General features: G+C 40.9%; 1 pseudogene; it reads left to right on the top strand.

Moving 5' to 3' along the window:
* The first annotated feature begins 5,779 nt into the window (after window positions 1-5,779).
* On the top strand, window positions 5,780-5,862 carry LOC114675291 (small nucleolar RNA U3; annotated as a pseudogene).
* Window positions 5,863-18,941: the final 13,079 nt, after the last annotated feature.

Raw genomic sequence — 18,941 nt, forward strand, 5'->3', positions numbered from 1 at the left:
AAATACAAGGAGAATAAACATTTACAAATATTCAGTCATGGGGGGAGATCCCCCTCCCTTGCTCTCCCTTCTCTCCTTCCCTACTTCTCTCCTTATCTTTTTCTTGCTTTCTCCTCTTCCTTCCTCCAACAAATAGATATTTAGCACCTTGTATGTATTAGGCATTGTGTTAGATACTGTGGGCACAGTACCAAGCAAAACAATCTTGGCGCCTGCCACATGAAGCTGATAGTCTAGTGAGGGAGATAGACATTATTCAAATATTCATTCAAATACATGTAAAATTACAACTGTGATGAGTTCTCTATTAATTACTCAATTAATTATTCTGTAGGAGAGCCACACAGAACTATGAGGTCAGGGAGGTTTTCCTGACCAAGCAAAACTTCTTCAGAGATTTGAAGACTGCACAGGAGTTAACCAGATGAAGCAGGAAAAAAAAAAAAAAAAAAAAATCATTCCAAGCAAAGGGAAAAACACGTACAAAGACCCTCTGGCAGGAGGAAGCCCAGTGCATATGGAGGACAAAAGAAAGCCAGTGTAGCTGGGGCTCAGACATCAAGTGGATAATTTTATGAGGCTGAAGAGGTAGATATTGGCCATGCTATGCAGGGCCTCAGAGGCTATATTAATTATTTTGTTTTTATCCTAAGAGTAATAGGAATCATTGAAAAGTTTCCTGGGCAACATAGGGAGACCCCATGTCTACAAATAATAATAATAATAATAAATTAGCCAGGCGTGGTGGTGCACGCCTGTGGTCCCAGTTACTTGGGAGGCTGTGGTGGAAGGATCACCTGAGCCTAAGAGGTCAAGGCTGCAGTGAGCCATGATCACACCGCTGCACTTCAGCCTGGGTGACAGAGTGAGGCCCTGTCTCAAAAAAAAAAAAAAAAAAAAAAAAAAAAAAAAAAAAAGTTTAAAAGTGAAAAAGACCACACTGACTGTAAAAAGTATTGAATGAGGGGCAAAAGTCAAAGCAGGATGATCAATTAAAAAGCTATTACTGAGAAAAGAAGATATCTTAGCTAGAAGTGGTGGGAGGAGTGGTAGACATTGAGAAAGAAGCAGCAAGCTTTTTTGTTTTTGTTTTTGTTTTTGTTTTTGTTTTTGAGATGGAGTCTTGCTCTGTCACCTAGGCTGGAGTGCAGTGGAGTCATCCTGGCACACTGCAACCTGCACCTCCTGAGTAGCTGGGATTGCAGGCGTGTGCCACCATGCCCGGCTAATTTTTTTTTTTTTTTTTTAGGAGAAACGGCGTTTCACCATGTTGGCCACGCTGTTCATGAACTCCTGACCTCAACTGATCCGCCCGCCTCAGCCTCCCAAAGTGCTGGAATTACAGGCATGAGCCACCGCGCCTGGCCTAAGCAAGCTTTTAAGAGACATTTAGTGGGCAAGATGAGGGACAGGACACAACAAGGATGATTTCCTAGTTTCTGGCTTGTGCAAATGGATGGATGATGGTGCCATTTACTGAGTTACAGAATACTGCAAGAGGACCAAGTTCTTGTTTTGGTTTTGGTTTTGGGGAAAGGAGGAAGAAGGACTAGACCAGTTGGGGGCAAGTTGGTCACCTCTCTCTCTCCAGACATCCCTTCATGTGGCTAACTAGGGTCTCCTCACAGAATGACAGACTCAGGGTAGACAGACTTGTTACATGGTGCCTCAAGGGTCCAAGAGGGAGTGTCCCAATAAACCCAGGTGGAAGCTGCAAGGCTTCTTATGAACTAGCCTTGTAAATCCCAGAATGTCATTTCTGCTGCATTCTTTTGGTTAAGCAAGTCCCTAAGATCAGCCCAGATTTAAGAACAGAGGGATTAGGCTACACAGAAAGAGAAAGTGGAAAGGCCATGTGCCTCAACTAATGAACCAATGTTGATTATTGTTAACTAAAGTCTATGTTTTATTCAGATTTCTTTAGTTTTTTACCTAATGTTCCTTTTTCTGTTCCAGGATCTCATCCAGGATACTGTATCGTATTCAGTTGTTATGTCTCCTTAGATTCTCTTGGCTGTGAAAGTTTCTCAGACATTCCTTGTTTTCGATGACGTGGACAATTTTAAAAAGTCTGTTGAGGTATTTTGTAGAATTTGGGTTTGTCTGATGCTTGTTTCATAGTTAGGGGTTATGGATTTCTGGAAGGAAGATCAGGAAGGTAAAGTGCCATTATCATATTATGTCAAAGGTACATGACCTATCACTGATGATGTTAATCTTGATTGTGAATATAGAAAACTATTTCCAGGATTGCTGCTATAATGAGGAATAGGAAACTTTAATGGTAGTTAATGTGGTATTCCATTTATTCGTTCAACAAATATTTATTGAATGTGTACCCTGTGCCAGGATCTTGGATACAACAGTGAACAAAAACAGGTAAATCCTTGCCTTCATTGAGCTTACAGTCTGGTTGAGAAGAGACACAATAAATAATAATATTATAAATTTTATAGTATGTTAGAAGGTAATGCATGCTATGGAAAAATTACATCCCTGAGCAAAAGGGATGGGAGGGCAAATGACATTATTAGTGGAGTGACTAGGGCAATGCCTCATTGAGAAGGTGACATCTGAGCAAAGACTTGAAGGAGGGGAGGGATGTAGTCATTGGAGACCTAGAGTAGAGCCTTCCAGGTAGAAGGAACAGCCAGTGCAAAGACCCTAAGGTATGAACATGGCTAGTGTGTTTGAAAAATAGGAAGGAGGCTGGGCACAGTGGCTTGCGCCTGTAATCCCAGTGCTTTGGGAGGCCGAGGCGGGTGGATTACTGGAGGTCAGGAGTTCAGGACCAGCCTGGCCAACATGGTAAAACCCCATCTCTACTAAAAATACGAAAATATTAGCTGGGCATGGTGGCAGGCGCCTGTAATCCCAACTACTCAGGAGACTGAGACAGGAGAATTGCTTGAACCCAGGAGGCAGAGGCTGCAGTGAGCCAAGATCGTGCCATTGCACTCCAGCCTGGGCGACAAGAATGAAACTGCATCAAACAAACAAACAAACAAAAACAAACAAACAAACAAAAAACAAAAAACAAACAGGAAAGAAAGAAAGACAGACAGGAAGGAAGGAAGGAAGGAAGGAAGGAAGGAAGGAAGGAAGGAAAAGGAAAGGGAAGGGAAGGGAAGGCGAGGTGAGGCGAGGCGAGGGGAGGGGGGGAGGGGAGGGAAGGGGGGAGGGGAGGGGAGGGGAGGGGAGGGGAGGGAGGGCAGGGGAGGGGAGGGGAGGGGAGGGAAGGGAAGGGAAGGGAAGGGAAGGGAAGGGAAGGGAAGGGAAATAGCAAATAGGTTAGTGTGACTAGAGAAGAGTCAGAGAAAGTAGGGGAGAGTAGTAGGAAATGATGTTAAAGAGATAACAGAAATCCAGACAATTAAAGACCTTGTAAGCTATTGTACAGACATTGATTTTCTTCTAAATGAGATGGGGAACCCTTGGAGAGGTTTGAGCAGAGGAGAGACTTTAATTTAACTTTCATTTTTAATAGGAAAATCTGACTCGTGTTGAGAGTAGATTGTGGTAGGGGGCAGAGGTATAACACCAGTTAGGAGGCTATTGAAATAACCCAGGCAACAGATAATGATGACTTGAACCAGGATGGTAGCTGTGAGAGCTGTGAGAAGTGAGTGAATTATTGATATATTTTGAAGAGTTAAATAGGATTTTTTTGATTATTTGAAGATAGAATGTGAGAGAAAGAGACGAGTCAAAGAAATACCAAAGAGTTTGGATCTAAGCACAGGAAAGGATGCAATTGTCATCAACTGAAGGCTGTCAGTAATATAAGTTTTCGGATGTGTGTGGGGAGGCAGAATGGGGAGAGACTAGAAGTAATGTTTTATTTATTTTTAATTTTATTTCAGTAGTTTTTAGGAAACAGGTGGTAGTTTTAGACATGTGCTATGAGATGTCTTTTAGATATTCAAGCAGAGAAGTCAAATATGCACTTAGACATACAAGTCTAGAGTTTAAGGGAGAAGTCTAGGATGGAAATATAAATGGTGTTTAAAGCCAGGAGACAAGATGAGATTATCAAGAGAGGGAGTGGGGACAGAGAAGAGATTACCAAGGATAGCAATCTGGGAGAAAAGAAGGAATCAGTGAAAGAGTCTCTGAAGGAGCAGCCTTCTGAACAAAGCTGGAGGCATCATACTACATGACTTCAAGTTATATTACAAGGCTATAGTAACCAAAACAGCATGGTATTATTATAATAACAGACGCATAGACCAATTGAACATAATAGATAATCCAGAAATAAATCAATGTATTTACAGCCAACTGATTATAGACAAAGGCACCAAGAACATACATTGGAGAAAAGACACTGTCTTCAATAAATGGTGCTGGTGTTGTTACATGGATATATTGGGACACACACACACACAAATAAATGGTCCTGCGAAAATTGGATATTTATATTCAGAAGAATGAAACCGGACCCTTATCTCTCACCATATACAAAAGTCAGTTTAAGATGGATTAAAGACTTAAACATAAGATCCGAAACTATAAAACTACTAGAGGAAAATGGGGGGAACATTTCTGGACATTTATCTAGGCAAATATTTTATGGCTAAGACCTCAAAAGCACAGGCAACAAAACAAACAAACAAAAAAGACAAATGTGACTTAATTAAACAAAAAGCTTTTGCACAGCAAAGGAAACACAAAATAAAAAGGCAACCTATGGAATGAGAAAAACGTTTGCAAACTATATATCTGATAAGGGGTTAATATTCAAAATATATAAGGAACTCAACACCATAGTAAAAATAACGACAACAACAACAACAAAGTAATTCTATTAAAAAGCGGTCAAAGGGCATGAATAGACATCTCTCCAAAGAAGACACACAAATGGCCAAAAGATACATAAAAAATGCTCAACGTCGCTAATTATCAGGGAAATGCAAATCAAAACCACAATTAGATATCGTCTGACCCCAGTTAGGATGGCTGTTATTAAAAAGCAAATAGCGGATGTTGGTGAGGATGCGGAGTAAAGGGAACTCATATGCACTGTTGGTGGGAATGTAAATTAGTACAGCCACTATGGGACGCAGCATGGAGATTTCTCAAAAAACTAAACATAGAACCACCATATTATCCAGCAATCTCACGATTGAGTATTTATCCAAAAGTAAAGAAATCACTATAACCAAAAGATACTTGCACCCCCGTGTTTATTGTAGCAGTATTCATAATAGCCAGGAGGCAGAATCAACCTAAATGTTCATTAACAGGCAAATGAATAAAGAAACTGTGATATTTATACACAATGGAATACTATTCAGCCATAAAAATGAAATCCTGTCATTTGCAGCAACATGTGTGGTCATTATGTTAAGTGAAATAAGCCAGGGACAAAACGATAAATATCACATGTTCTTACTAATCTGTGGGAAATAAAAAAGCTGATCTCATGGGGGTAGAGAGTAGAATGATAGAAACCAGAGGGGGTGGGAAGCGTATGTGGGTGGGGGGTTGATGAAGAAAGATTGGTTAATGGGTACAATCATACAATTACATAGAATAAGTTATAATGTTTGATAGCAGTGTAGGGTGACCATAGTTTGCAACAACGCATTGTACATTTCAAATAGCAAGAAGAGAGGACTTTAAATGTTCCCAACACATAGAAATGATAAAGACTCGAGGTGATGGATACTCTAAATACCCTGACTTCATTAATACACATTCAATGCATGCAACGAAATACCACATATACCCTATAAATTTATACAAATATTATGTATCAATTTAAAAGCATGTGTGTAAGACTATACTTTCAGGAGTCACTTCTATAGTTTGTTAATAGAGAAGTTTCTCTGAACGGGTAGAGATAAAAAGCATGTATGTACTGTGTATATAAATGTGCCAAAAATTTCTGGAAAGATACACACACGAATGTACACACAATATACACACAAAATTATTGCCAGTCATTACCTATGGGGAAGGAAGGGAAGAGTTAAGGAGGGGAGGGAGAATGAGGTGGAGTGGGGCAGGATGGGGCAGGACACAGCAGGGGCACTTTAAATGTGGTCATTTAGAGAGCACAGTGTTGTGACTACTTGAGCTCAAATCCAGATTCTGGTATTTCATATCTGGTTAATCTTGGGCAAGTTACTTCCTTTTCCTCAGTTTCTTAATTCAAAAAAAAAAAAGAGAAAATACTAATAGTATATACTTTATAAGTAATTCTGAGAATTAAATGTGTTAATACCTCAACGCACTTGCAACAGTTCCTGGTACATGGTAAGTCCTCAATAAACATTAGCTATTATGGTTGTCATTATGCTTCTGTGTTGTTTGGATGTTATATAATGTTGGAATATTCATGTACTTCCTTTGAAAAAGCCAAGAGAAAGGGGCCAGTAGAGAGTGAGAGGTTGAAAATAGAAAAGAGGTAATAATAGGTTGAGTATGGCTAGTGAGGAGACCTGTACATGAATGGGCTCTACAATGCACATGAAGGAATTACGCCTAGATTGGAAGAGGGATATCTTTCATTTTAACAGCAGAAAAGGATGGCTGTGAATACATTTCTAGTTTGGTAGTAGGAAGTTGGTTTCCATCTGGAGACTTCTATCTTATCTTTAAGAGGTGAGTTCTTTGGGGCAGCTGAGGAGTTGGAGTTTTGAGGAAAATGAAGAAGATTGAGAAGAATCAGTTGGGAAAATGAGAGAGTGAGTTGAAAACATGACAGGAATCCCCAGAAATATTGAAGGTCCACTTGATGTTGGTGACCATGAATTCAGAGTGGTACCAACCTGTTCATCTATGTGACTTTCTCTTGCAGTGCTTAACACCCCTGGGGGTTGGAGTGAGAAGAAAGGCTGTGAACCAGATGCCAGCATCTTTGATGAATGAGTACAGGACAGCAAAGAGGTGGAGTCAAATATCATGAAACTCAGAGGAAGAAGGATCAGGGGGTTTTGCCTGAGGGTGGAGGAGGAATGGTTTGAAAGGTGCAGTGTGGCTGGAAGAGGATATGTACCTTACCTCCTCCCTATGCAGTACATGCGGTGTGTTGGTATAGATCACTTTCACTGGAAAGGGCTGTAAAGGAAGCTCCGTCCTCATGGGAAACCTAGAAACGTGGATATTCAGGGATGAGTTTGTGGATGGCAGAAGAGTTTGTTAATCATGGAATAGTGTTCCAGGAGGCACAGCCGAAGCATGTAAGGTGTGAAGGTAGAAGTGGGAGGTCAGGGCCGGGCACGGTGGCTCACACCTGTAATCCCAGAACTTTGGGAGGCCGAGGCAGGCAGATCACCTGAGGTCGGGAGTTTGAGACCAGCCTGACTAACACGGAGAAACCCCGTCTCTACTAAAGTGCAAAATTAGCCGGGCATGGTGGCACATGCCTGTAAGTCCAGCTACTCGGGAGGCTGAGGCAGAAGTATTGCTTGGGAGGCAGAGGTTGCGGTGAGCCGAGATCCCACCATTGCACTCCAGCCTGAGCAACAAGAGCAAAACTCCATCTCAAAAAAAAAAAAAAAAAAAAAAAAGTGGGCGGTCCAGTTCAGGGAGAAGAAGCACAGAGCAATATGGGAATGCAGTTAGAGGACAAGAACAACAATAATAATTAAACATAACTTAATAATAACAATAATAATCTAACAGGGCTTTGCATAGATTATATCATTTAATCCTCATAAAACCTCATGAAGAGTAGACCTTAATTTTACAGATGAGCCGACAGACACAGAACTCAAGTGATTTGCCTAAGGTCACAAAGCAGGTATGTCAAACTGGATGCTTACATGTTGAATTATGACAGAGGAAAACAGGGATGTGAATGAGGTATGGTGGGTTCGGCTCATCACAAATTTGGTTAGATGGTTAGTCCTGCTATTTTCTGATAAACAGGGGGCTCTCAGGTCTCCCCAAATTTAGATGTATTTGGACCTGGAGGCAGGAGTTGCTGTTTTATTGGTGTTCCTTACATTGCTAGGTGTAGAAGGATCCAGGCAGTGGCCTGACCAGTGCATTTTCTCACCTGTGCTCTGCAGAGTGATTGGTGGTAGGGGCAGTGGTGTGGTTCTTAGGTGCGTCTTGCCCTAGTTGGATATATAAAGCCAGACTGCAGCTGCCTATAAGGTATAAGGGCTGAGAGGCAGTTTGTGGAAAATGTGAACCTACTGGAGGACTTCACAGGCTATAGATTCTGAGAGATGTGAGGCTTAGTAGGGGTCTGGCAGTGGCCCAATTTTTTTTTTGCAGTGAAAGCATCTCCTTCAGTGTTCAAAGCTTTGGCCTAGCTCCTAAAGAAACCTTTGTTTACTGAAAGGTTTGGGTGCCATGCTTGGTGCTCAAGGAAGTTTATAAAAAAGAACAGGAGGCTTTATTGCAAACTTCCCTGGGGAGCATTTTAGAGCCTTGTGTCAAGATGACCCTATAAAATCCTTTCAGAATTCTAAGAAGGTAAACACAATTGTTAAATATTTAATGCTTATTACATCTACATTACTTATTTTAGTATAATGTATGATAGACTTGGGTTCTGTGTCCTGTGCTACACGTACCTCGAGGACCCTTGTAAGATAAATTTCACAGAACATTTATGTACAAGTTACAGGACAGAGAAAATGTATGTCTAAAACATAAAGGTCCTTTATAACTATTACATGACTAAATGAAGTTCATTGTTTTAATTTTTGAAGAAGTTTATTTTGAAGCATTTCTTTTTTAATGACGTATGGTTAGTTGTAGCAATTATTTATTTGAACACAAGTTCTTTGTCAGGAGCAAACCCTCAGTTACAGCCTTGGAAAAACAGAATCCACTTTATCATGATACCATTTACAACACAATATCCAGAAATGCATTGCAGTGAAAAGTGGGCCCTGCTTATATGTACCTGTATAGATGGGTTATGAATGAAGGTACTTATACACACGTACAGATCTGAATAGCACATTAATACTAATGACCAAACGTGGTATTTGTCATCATTCAGATTTAGTTTCTGTGATTGTCAGAGTGTACGAAAGTAGATTAAAATATATATGTACATGTGCTAATATATCAATTCTAATGCATGTAAGATCTGTCATAACTTAGATAGCATATGTGTAATTTTTATAGAATTAAAATTTATGGGCCGGGCGTGGAGGCTCACACCTGTAATTCCAGCACTTTGGGAGGCCGAGGTGGGTGGATCACCTGAGGTCAGGAGTTCAAGACCAGCCTAGCCAACATGGTGAAACCCCATCTCTACTAAAAATACAAAAAATTAGCCAGGCGTGGTGGCAGGTGCCTGTAATTTCAGCTACTCGGGAGACTGAGACAGGAGAATCGCTTGAACCTGGGAAGCAGAGGTTGCAGTGAGCTGAGATCGTGCTGTTGCACTCCAACCTGGGCGACAAGAGCAAAGCTCCTTCACAATAAATAAATAAATAAATAAATAAATAAATAAATAAATAAAATTTATTATTTCTTGGCTAGTGGCTCATGCCTGTAATCCCAGCACTCTGGGAGGCCAAGGCGGGTGGATCACTTGAGGTAGGGATTTGAGACCAGCCTGGTCAACATGGTGAAACCTTGTCTCTACTTAAAAAAAAAAAAAAAAATGTTAGCCAGGCTGGTGCACACCTGAAATCCCAGGTACTCGGGAGTCTGAGGCATGAGAATCTCTTTAACCCAGTAGTTGGAGGTTGTAGTGAGCTGAGATCACACCACTACACTCTAGCTTGGGTGACAGAGCGAGACTGTCTCAAAAAAAAAAAAAAAAGTTAACTGTTACTATTATTTCTACCACTACAGATTTTCAGTGCAATACTTTTGTCATTTTTTTTTTTTTTTTTTTTTTTTTGAGACAAGGTCTTACTCTGTTGCCCAGGCTGGAGTGCAATAGTGTGATCCCGGCTCACTGCAATCTACCTCCTGAGCTCAAGTGATCCTCCCACATCAGCCTCCAGAGTAGCTGGGACTATAGGTACACACCACCAGGCCTGACTAATTTTTAAATTATTTTATAGGTGGGGTCCCGCTATGGTGCCCAGGCTGGTCTCAAACTCCTGGGCTCAAGCAATTTCCTCCTGCCTCAGTCTCCCGAAGTGCTGGGAATATAGGTGTGAGCCAATGTGCCTGGCTTATTGCTGTTTATAATGTATTTATTGTTAAATGGTAGGCTCCCATGGTGATTTGAGAGTTGCCAGGAAAGGAAGGCCATTTGGCAAGAATCCTGAGAGACAAAAGCTGGGGGAGGGCAAAGCAAGATGGCAGAATAGAAAGCTCCACCGATCATACTCCGCCCCCACAAGGACACCAAGTTAACAACTACCTACACAGAAGAAACACCTTCATAAGAACCAAAAATCAGGTGAACCCTCATGTTCATATTGCCAAAAGAGGCACCGAAGAGATTAAAAAACAGCCTGGAATTGCCTACACCACCCCTCCCCATCCCCAGCAGCAATGGCCTGGTGGGAAGAGCATCTCCCGGTGCTGGGGGAGGGAGAACACAGCAATTGTGAGACATTGAACTCAGTGCTGTCCTGTTAGAGCAGAAAGGAAACCCAGATCAAATTCAGTTGATGCCTGCACATGGAGGGAGCATTTAAAGTAGCCCTAGCCAGAGGGGAATCACCAGTCTCAGTGTTTGGAACTTGAGTTTTCACAAACCTCGCCAATGAGGACTATAGCACTCTGTGTCTCCAAGTAAACTTGAAGAACATTCTAGGCCATTAGGACTGCAACTTGTCGTGAGTCCTAGCGCTGAATTAAACCCAGAGACAGTGGACTATGGGGGCACATGCCATACTGAGACACTAGCTGCAGTGGCTAAGGGAGTGCTGGCATCACCCCTCCCCTAACCCTAGGCTGCATGGCTCATGGCTCCAAAAGAGACCCCTTCCTTCCACTTGAGGAGAGGAGAGGGAAGAGTGGGGAGGACTTGTGTTTTGCATCTAGGATAACAGCTCAGCCATGGCAGGATAGGGCACTGGTCAGAGTTGTGAGGTCCCTGTTCCAGGTTCTACCTCCCAGATGACATTTCTAGACACACCCTGGGCCAGAAGAGAACCCACTTCCTTGAAGGAAAGGATCCAGTACTGGCAGCATTCATCACCTGCTAACTGAAGATCCCTTGGGCCTTAAATAACCAGCAGCAATACCCAGGTACTGCATTAGTCTTTGAGTGAACCTCTGAGACTTCCTGGCTTTAGGTGAGACTCAGCACATTACCAGCTGTGGTGGCTATGGGACAAAACTCCTTTTGTTTGAAAAAAGCAGAGGGAAAAGTAAAGAGGACTTTGTGTTGCACCTTACATACTAACATTGCCATAGGGGGTAGAGCACCAAGTGGGCTCTTGGGATCCCCAATTCTAGGACTTGATTCTTGGATGGTATTTCTGGACCTGCCCTGGGCCAGAGGGAAGCCCACTGGCCTGAAGCATGCATGAATCCCAGGCCAGGCAGCATGCATGACAAGCTGACTTAAGAGACGTTGGGGTTTAAGGGAACATCTGCAATAATCTGGCAGTACTCCTTGTGGCCTGGGGTGGCAATGGCTATGGGGTGAACCTCCTCTCCCTTTGGAAAGGGTAGAGAAGAGTGGGAAGGACTGAATGGTGTGGTTTGAGTGCTGGATCAGCTACAATACAATAGAACACCAGGTAAACATCTAAGGTTTTTGACTCTAGTCCCTGACTCCTAGATGGAACTTCTGGACCCACCTGGGACTTTGGGGACCTCACCGCCCTGAAGGGAAGGACACAGACTTGGCTGGCTTTGCCACCTGCTGATTGTGGAGCACCAGGACCTTGAGCAAACATAGGCAGTAGCCAGGGACAGGTTGCAGCAGGCCTTGGGTGAGACCCAGCGCTGTGCTAGCTTCAGGTCTGACCCAGTGCAGTCATAGTGGTGGTGGCCACAGGGGTGCTTGTGTCACCCCACCCCAAATTTAGGTGGCTCAGAACAGAGAGAGAGACTATGTTTGGGAGAAAGTAAGGGAAGGGAACAAGATTCTCTGCCTGGAAATGCAGAGAATTCTCCCAGATCTTGTCCAAGACCATCAAGGCAGCACCCCATGAGTCTGCAAGAACCACAAAGAAAAAATTTAAGGTACCACAGAGAGGGAATTCAGAATTCTATCAGATAAATTTTAAAAAGAGACTGAAATAATTTGAAAGCGTCAAGCTGAAATTCTGGAGCTAAAAAAATCCAACTGGCATACTAAAGAATGCATCACAGTCCTTTATTAGCAGAATTGATCAAGCAGACAAAAGAATTAGTGAGCTTGAAGACAGGCTAATTGAAAATACACAGTCAGAGGAGACAAAAGAAAAAATAAAAAACAAGGAAGCATACCTACAGGATCTAGAAGATAGCCTCAAAAGGGCAAATCTAAGAGTTATTGGCCTTGAGGAGGAGGTAGAGAAAGATATAGGGGTAGAAAGTTTATTTAACGGGATGATAACAAGAGAACTTGCCAAACCTAGAGAAAGATATCAATACCCAAGTACAAGAAGGTTGTGGAACACCACACTGATTTAACCCAAAGACTACCTTAAGGCATTTAATAATCGAACTTCCAAAGGTCAAGGATAAAGAAAGGATCCTAAAAACAGCAAGATAAAAGAAACAAATAACATTGAATGAAGCTCCAATACATTTGGGAGCAGTGGAGACCTTACAGATCAGGAGAGTGGCATGACACATTTAAAGTGCTGAAGGAAAAACACTGTAACCCTAGAATAGTATATTTGATGAAAATATCCTTCAAACATGAAGGAGAAATAAAGACTTTCCCAGGCAAACAAAAGCTGAGGGATTTCATCAACACCAGACCTGTCCTACAAGAAATGCTAAAGGGAGTACTTCAATCAGGAAGAAAAGGACATTAATGAGCAATAATCACCTGAAGGTACAAAACTGACTGGTAATAGTAAGTACACAGAAAAACACAGAATATTTTGTAACTGTGGTGTGTAAACTATTCTTATACTAGGTAGAAAGACAAAATGATGAACCAATAAAAAATAACAACTACAACAACTCATCAAGACATAGTCAATACAATAAGGTAAATATAAACAATAAAAAGTTAAAAAGCAGTGAGGATGAAGTTAATGTGTAGAGTTTTTATTAGTTTTGTTTTGTTTTGTTTTGCTTGTTTGTTCCTTTGTGTGTGTAGTGTCAAGTTGTTATCAGGTTAGGATAATGGGTTATAAGTTATTATTTGCAAGACTTATGGTAACCTCAAACTGAAAAACATACAATGGATAAAAAAACATAGAGACATTAGGTCATATCACCAGAGAAAATCACATTCACTAGAGGAATACAGGAATGAAAGAAGGAAGAGTAGACCACAAAACAATCAGAGAACAAATAACAAAATGGCAGGAATAAGTCCTTACTTATCAATAATAACATTGAACGTAAATAGGCTAAATTCTCCAATCAAAAGACATAGAGCAGCTGAATGGATGAACAAACAAGACCCATTGGTCTGTTGCTACAAAAAACACACTTCATCTATAAAAACACACAGGGACTGAAAATAAAGGGAGGAAAAAGATGTTCCATGCTAAAGGAAACCAAAAAAGAGCAGGATTCACCATACTTACATCAGTCAAAATAGATTTCAAGACAAAAACCAAAAGAAGAGACAAAAAAGGTCACTATGTAGTGACAAAGGGGTCAATTCAGCAAGAGGATATAACAATTTTAAATATATATGCACCCAACACTGGAGCACCCAGACATATAAATCAAATATTATTAGAGCTAAAGAAAGAGACAGGTCCCAAAACAATAATAACTGGAGACCTCAACACCCCCATTTTCAGCAATGGACAGACCTTTCAGACAGAAAATCAACAAATAATCATCAAACTTAATCTGCACTGTAGACCAAATGGATCTAATAGATATTTACAGAACATTTCATTTAAGAGCTGCAGAATACACATTCTTTTCCTCAGCACATGGATGATTCTCAAGGATAGACTATATCTTAGGTTATAAAACAAGTCTTAAAAAATTCAAAAATTGAAATAATATCAAGCATCTTCTTTGACCACAATGGAATAAGACTAGAAATTAAAAACGAGGAATTTTGGAAACTATACAAATACAGGGAAATTAAACAATATGTTCCTCAATGACCAGTGGATTAATGAAGAAGTTGAGAAGGAAATGGAAAAATGTCTTGAAACAAATGATAATGGAAACACAACCTCTCAAATCCTACGGGATACAGCAAAAGCAGTACTCAGAGGAAAGTTTATAGCTCTAAGTGCCTACATCCAAACAAGAGGAAAAACTCCAAATAAATAATCTAATGATGCATCTCAAAAAACTAGAAAAGCAAGGGCAAATCAAACCCAAAATTAGTAGAAGAAAAGAAATAGTGAAGTTCAGAGCAGAAATAAATGAAATTGAGATGAAGAAAACAATACAAAAGATCAATGAAACAAAAATATAGTTTTTGAAAAGTTAAAGTTTTATATAAAGTTAAATATAGTTTTTGAAAAGTTAAAGAAAATTGACAAACATTTAGCCTGAATAACTAAGAAAAAAAGAGAAAATAAAATAAAACCAGAAATGAAAAGGAGGTATTAAAACTGATACTACAGAAATTCAAAGGATCATTAGAGGCTACTATGAGCAACTATATGCCAATACATTGGAAAATCTAGAAGAAATGGACAAATTCCTACACACACACAGCCTACCAAGATTGAATCAGGGAGAAATCCAAAACCTGAACAGCACAAAAGCAAGTAATGAGATCAAAGCTGTAATAAAAAGTCTCCCACTAAAGAAAAGCCCAGGACCCAACGGCTTCACTGCTAAATTCTACCAAACATTTAAAGAAGAACTAATACCGATCCTACCCAAACGATTCCAAAAAATCGAGGAGGAGGGAATACTTCCAAATTCACTCTATGAGACTGGCATTACTCTGATACCAAAACCAGACAAAAATGTCAATTCAAAACGGATTAAAGACACAATAAAAGAAAACCACAGCCAGGCGCGGTGGCTCATGCCTGTAATCCCAGCACTTTGGGAGGCCTAGGCGGGCAGATCACAAGGTCAGGAGTTTGAGACCAGCCTGATCAACATGGTGAAACCCTGTCTCTACTAAAAGTACAAAAATTAGCTGGGTGTGGTGGTGCATGCCTGTAATCCCAGCTACTCAGGAGGCTGAGGCAGGAGAATTGCTTGAACCCGGTAGGCTGAGGTGGCAGTGAGCCGAGATCGCACCACTGCACTCTAGCCTGGGCAACAGAGCAAGACTCTTTCTCAAAATAAAAAAAGAGAAAAAAAAAGATTTGGCCAGGCACAGTGGCTCACGCCTGTAATCCCAGCATTTTGGGAGGCTGAGGCAGGCAGATCACCTGAGGTCAGGAGTTTGAGACCAGACTGGCCAACATAGGGAAACCCTGTCTCTACTAAAAATACAAAAATAAGCTGGGCGTGGTGACACATGCCTGTAATCCCAGCTACTCGGGAGGCTGAGGCAGGAGAATCACTAGAACCTGGGAGGCGGAGGTTGCAGTGAGCTGAGATCGCGTCACTGCACTTCAGCCTGGGCAACAGAACAAGCCTCAGTCTCAGGCTAATATCTCTGATGACCATTGATGCAAAAATCCTCAGCCGGGCGCAGTGACTCACACCTCTAATCCCAGCACTTTGGGAGGTCGAGGTGGGCGGATCACGAGGTCAGGAGATCGAGACCATCCTGGCTAACACGGTGAAACCCCATCTCTACTAAACACACAAAAAAATTAGCTGGGCATGGTGGCACACACCTGTAGTCCCAGCTACTTGGGAGGCTGAGGCAGGAGAATGGCCTGAACCTGGGAGGCAGAGCTTGCAGTAAGCCGAGATCACCCCACTGCACTCCAGCCGGGGTGACAGAGCGAGACTCCGTCTCAAAGAAAAAAAAAATCCTCAACAAAATATTAGCAAACTAAATTCAACAATACATTAGAAAGATCATTCATCATGACCAACTGGGATTTATCCCTGGGATTCAAGGATGGCTCAACATACATAAACCAATCAATGTGATACAGCCTGTCAACAGAGTGAAGGATAAAATCCTTCAGTTTCAGTTTGAAATAAAAACCTTTCATTTCAGTTGATGCTGAGAAAGCATTTGATGAAATTCAACATTTCCTCATGATAGAAACCCTCAATATCCAGGGATAGAAAAAACATACCCTTGACATAATAAAAGTCATATACAATAGACCTGCATCTAGTATTATACTGAAAGGGGAAAAACTTAAAGCCTTTCCTGTAAGATCCGGAACATGACAGGGATGTCCACTGTCATCACTGTTATTCTGAAAGTCCTAACGAGAGCAGTCAGACAAGAGAGACATACAAAGGGTATCCAATTTGGAAAAGAAGACGTCAAATTATCCTTGTTTGCCGATGATATGATCTTATATTTAGAGTAAACTAGACTCCATGAGAAAACTATTAGAACTGATAAATTCATTAGAATTGTAGGATACACAATCAAAATACAAAAATTAGTAGCATTTCTATATGCCAACAGTGAACAATCTGAAAAAGAAATTTAAAAAATAATCTTATTTACAATAGCCACATGTAAAATTACATACCTAGGAATTAACTGAACTATAAGAAGTGAAAGGTCTCTATAATGAAAAGTAAAATACACTGGCCGGGCGCGGTGGCTCACGCCTATAATCTGAGCACACTGGGAGACAGAGGTGGGCAGATCACGAGGTCAGGAGTTTGAGACCAACCTGGCCAACATGGTGAAACACCATCTCTATTAAAAATACAAAAAAAATTAGCTGGGCGTGGTGGCACACGCCTGTAATCCTAGCTACTCAGGAGGCTGAGGCAGGAGAATTGCTTGAACCCGGGAAGTGGAGGGTGTAGTGAGCTTAGATAGCGCCACTGCACTCCAGCCTGGGCGACAGAGTGAGACTCTCTCTTGACATATAAAAATGTCAATTCAAAATGGATTAAAGACTTAAATCTAAGACCTCAAACCATGAAACTACTTCAAGAAAACATTGGGGAAAATCTCCACAACATTGGTCTGGGCAATGACTTCTTGAGCAATACCCAACAAGTACAGACAACCAAAGCAAACATGGGCAAACTGGATTGCATAAAGTTAAAGAGCTTTTGCACAGCAAAGGATACAATCACCAAAGTTGCAAACTACCCCTCTGACCAGGGATTAATAACCAGAATATAGAAGGAGCTCAAACAACTCTATAGGAAAAAAATCTAATAATACAATCAAGAAATTGGCAAGCTATTTGAATAGACATTTCTCAAAAGATGACACACAAATGGCAAACAGGCAAAAGAAAAGTTGCTCAGCATCATTGGTCATCAGAGAAATGCAAATCAAAACTATGAGATATCATCTCACCCCACTTAAAATGGCTTATATCCAAAGACAGGCAATAACAAATGCTGGTGAGATGTGGACAGAAGGGAACACTTGTACACTGTTGGCAAGAACGTAAATTAGTACGACCACTATGGAGCACAGTTTGGAGGTTCCTCAGAAAACTAAACATTGAGCTACCATATGATCCAGCAATCCTACTGCTGGGTATCCACCCAAAAAGAAAGGAAATGAGTATATCAGAGAAATAGCTGCACTCCTATGTTTCTTGCAGCAGTGTTTACAACAGCTAAGATTTGGAAGTAACCTAAGTGTCCATCAACAGATGTTTGGATAAAGAAAATGTGGTACAGATACACAATGGAGTACTATTCAGCCATAAAAAATTGAGATCCTGTCATTTGCAATAACATGGATGGAACTGGAGATCACCATGTTAAGTGAAATAACTCAGGCCCTGAAACACTAACATCACATGTTCTCACTTATTTGTGGAATCTAAAAATCAAATCAATTGAACTCATGGACACAGAGAATAGAAGGATGGTTACCAGATGCTGGGAAGGGTAATGGGGGGTTCGGTAGTGGAGGTGGGGTTGGCTAATAGGTATAAAAAATAGAAAGAATGACTAAGATCTTCTATTTGATAGCAAAATAGGGTGACCTACATGGTTTGGATTTCCCAAATCTCATCTTGAATTGTAATCCACATAATCCCCACGTGTCTGGGGAGAGACCTAGTAGGAGGTGGTTGGATCATGGGGGTGGTTTTCTGCATGCTGTTCTTGTGATAGTGAGTGAGTGCTCATGAGATCTAATCGTTTTATAAAAAGGGGTTCTTCCCCCTTTGCTCCACACACTTCTTTCTCCTGCCATCTTGTGAAGAAGGATGTGTTTGCTTCCCCTTCTGCCATGATTGTAAATTTTCTGAGCCCTCTCTAGCCATGCAGAACTGTGAGTCAATTAAACCTCTTTCCTTTATAAATTATGCAGTCTTGGGTATTCTAGCAGTGTGAGAATGAACTAGTACTGTGACTATAGTCAATAATAACCTAATTCTATATTTTAAAATAAGTTAAAGAGCATAACTGAATTGTTTGTAACTCAAAGGATAAATACTTGAGGGGATGGACACCCCATTCTCTATGATGTGCTTATTTCACATTGCATGCCTGTACATCTCATGTACCCCATAAATTTATACACCTACTATGTACCCATAAAGATTAAAAAATAAAAAAGAATCCTGCCAGTGTGGCACTAACCACAGCTTGGGGTCTGGACATCAGTTTCACATGTTCATAATGTCAGTATTCTAAATGTTGCAGAGTTGATGGATGCTGGGAATGTGGATTCTCACTAAGGATGTTCACAAGAGAGTGTTGTATAAACCAGAATGCTAATTTATTAATTTACAAATGCAAACATAATTGTTCATGCAGATTTGATTGGAACATAGCTAATTATTTCCCTGTGGGCAGATCTTCATGGGAAGCCAAATTATAATCAGAATATTGTTTGTACCATAGAATCAAGACAAAGTGAGTTAGTTGGATCATTTAAATGCATA

This window comes from Macaca mulatta, chromosome X, assembly GCF_049350105.2.
Source record: "Macaca mulatta isolate MMU2019108-1 chromosome X, T2T-MMU8v2.0, whole genome shotgun sequence".
NCBI lineage: Eukaryota > Metazoa > Chordata > Mammalia > Primates > Cercopithecidae > Macaca > Macaca mulatta.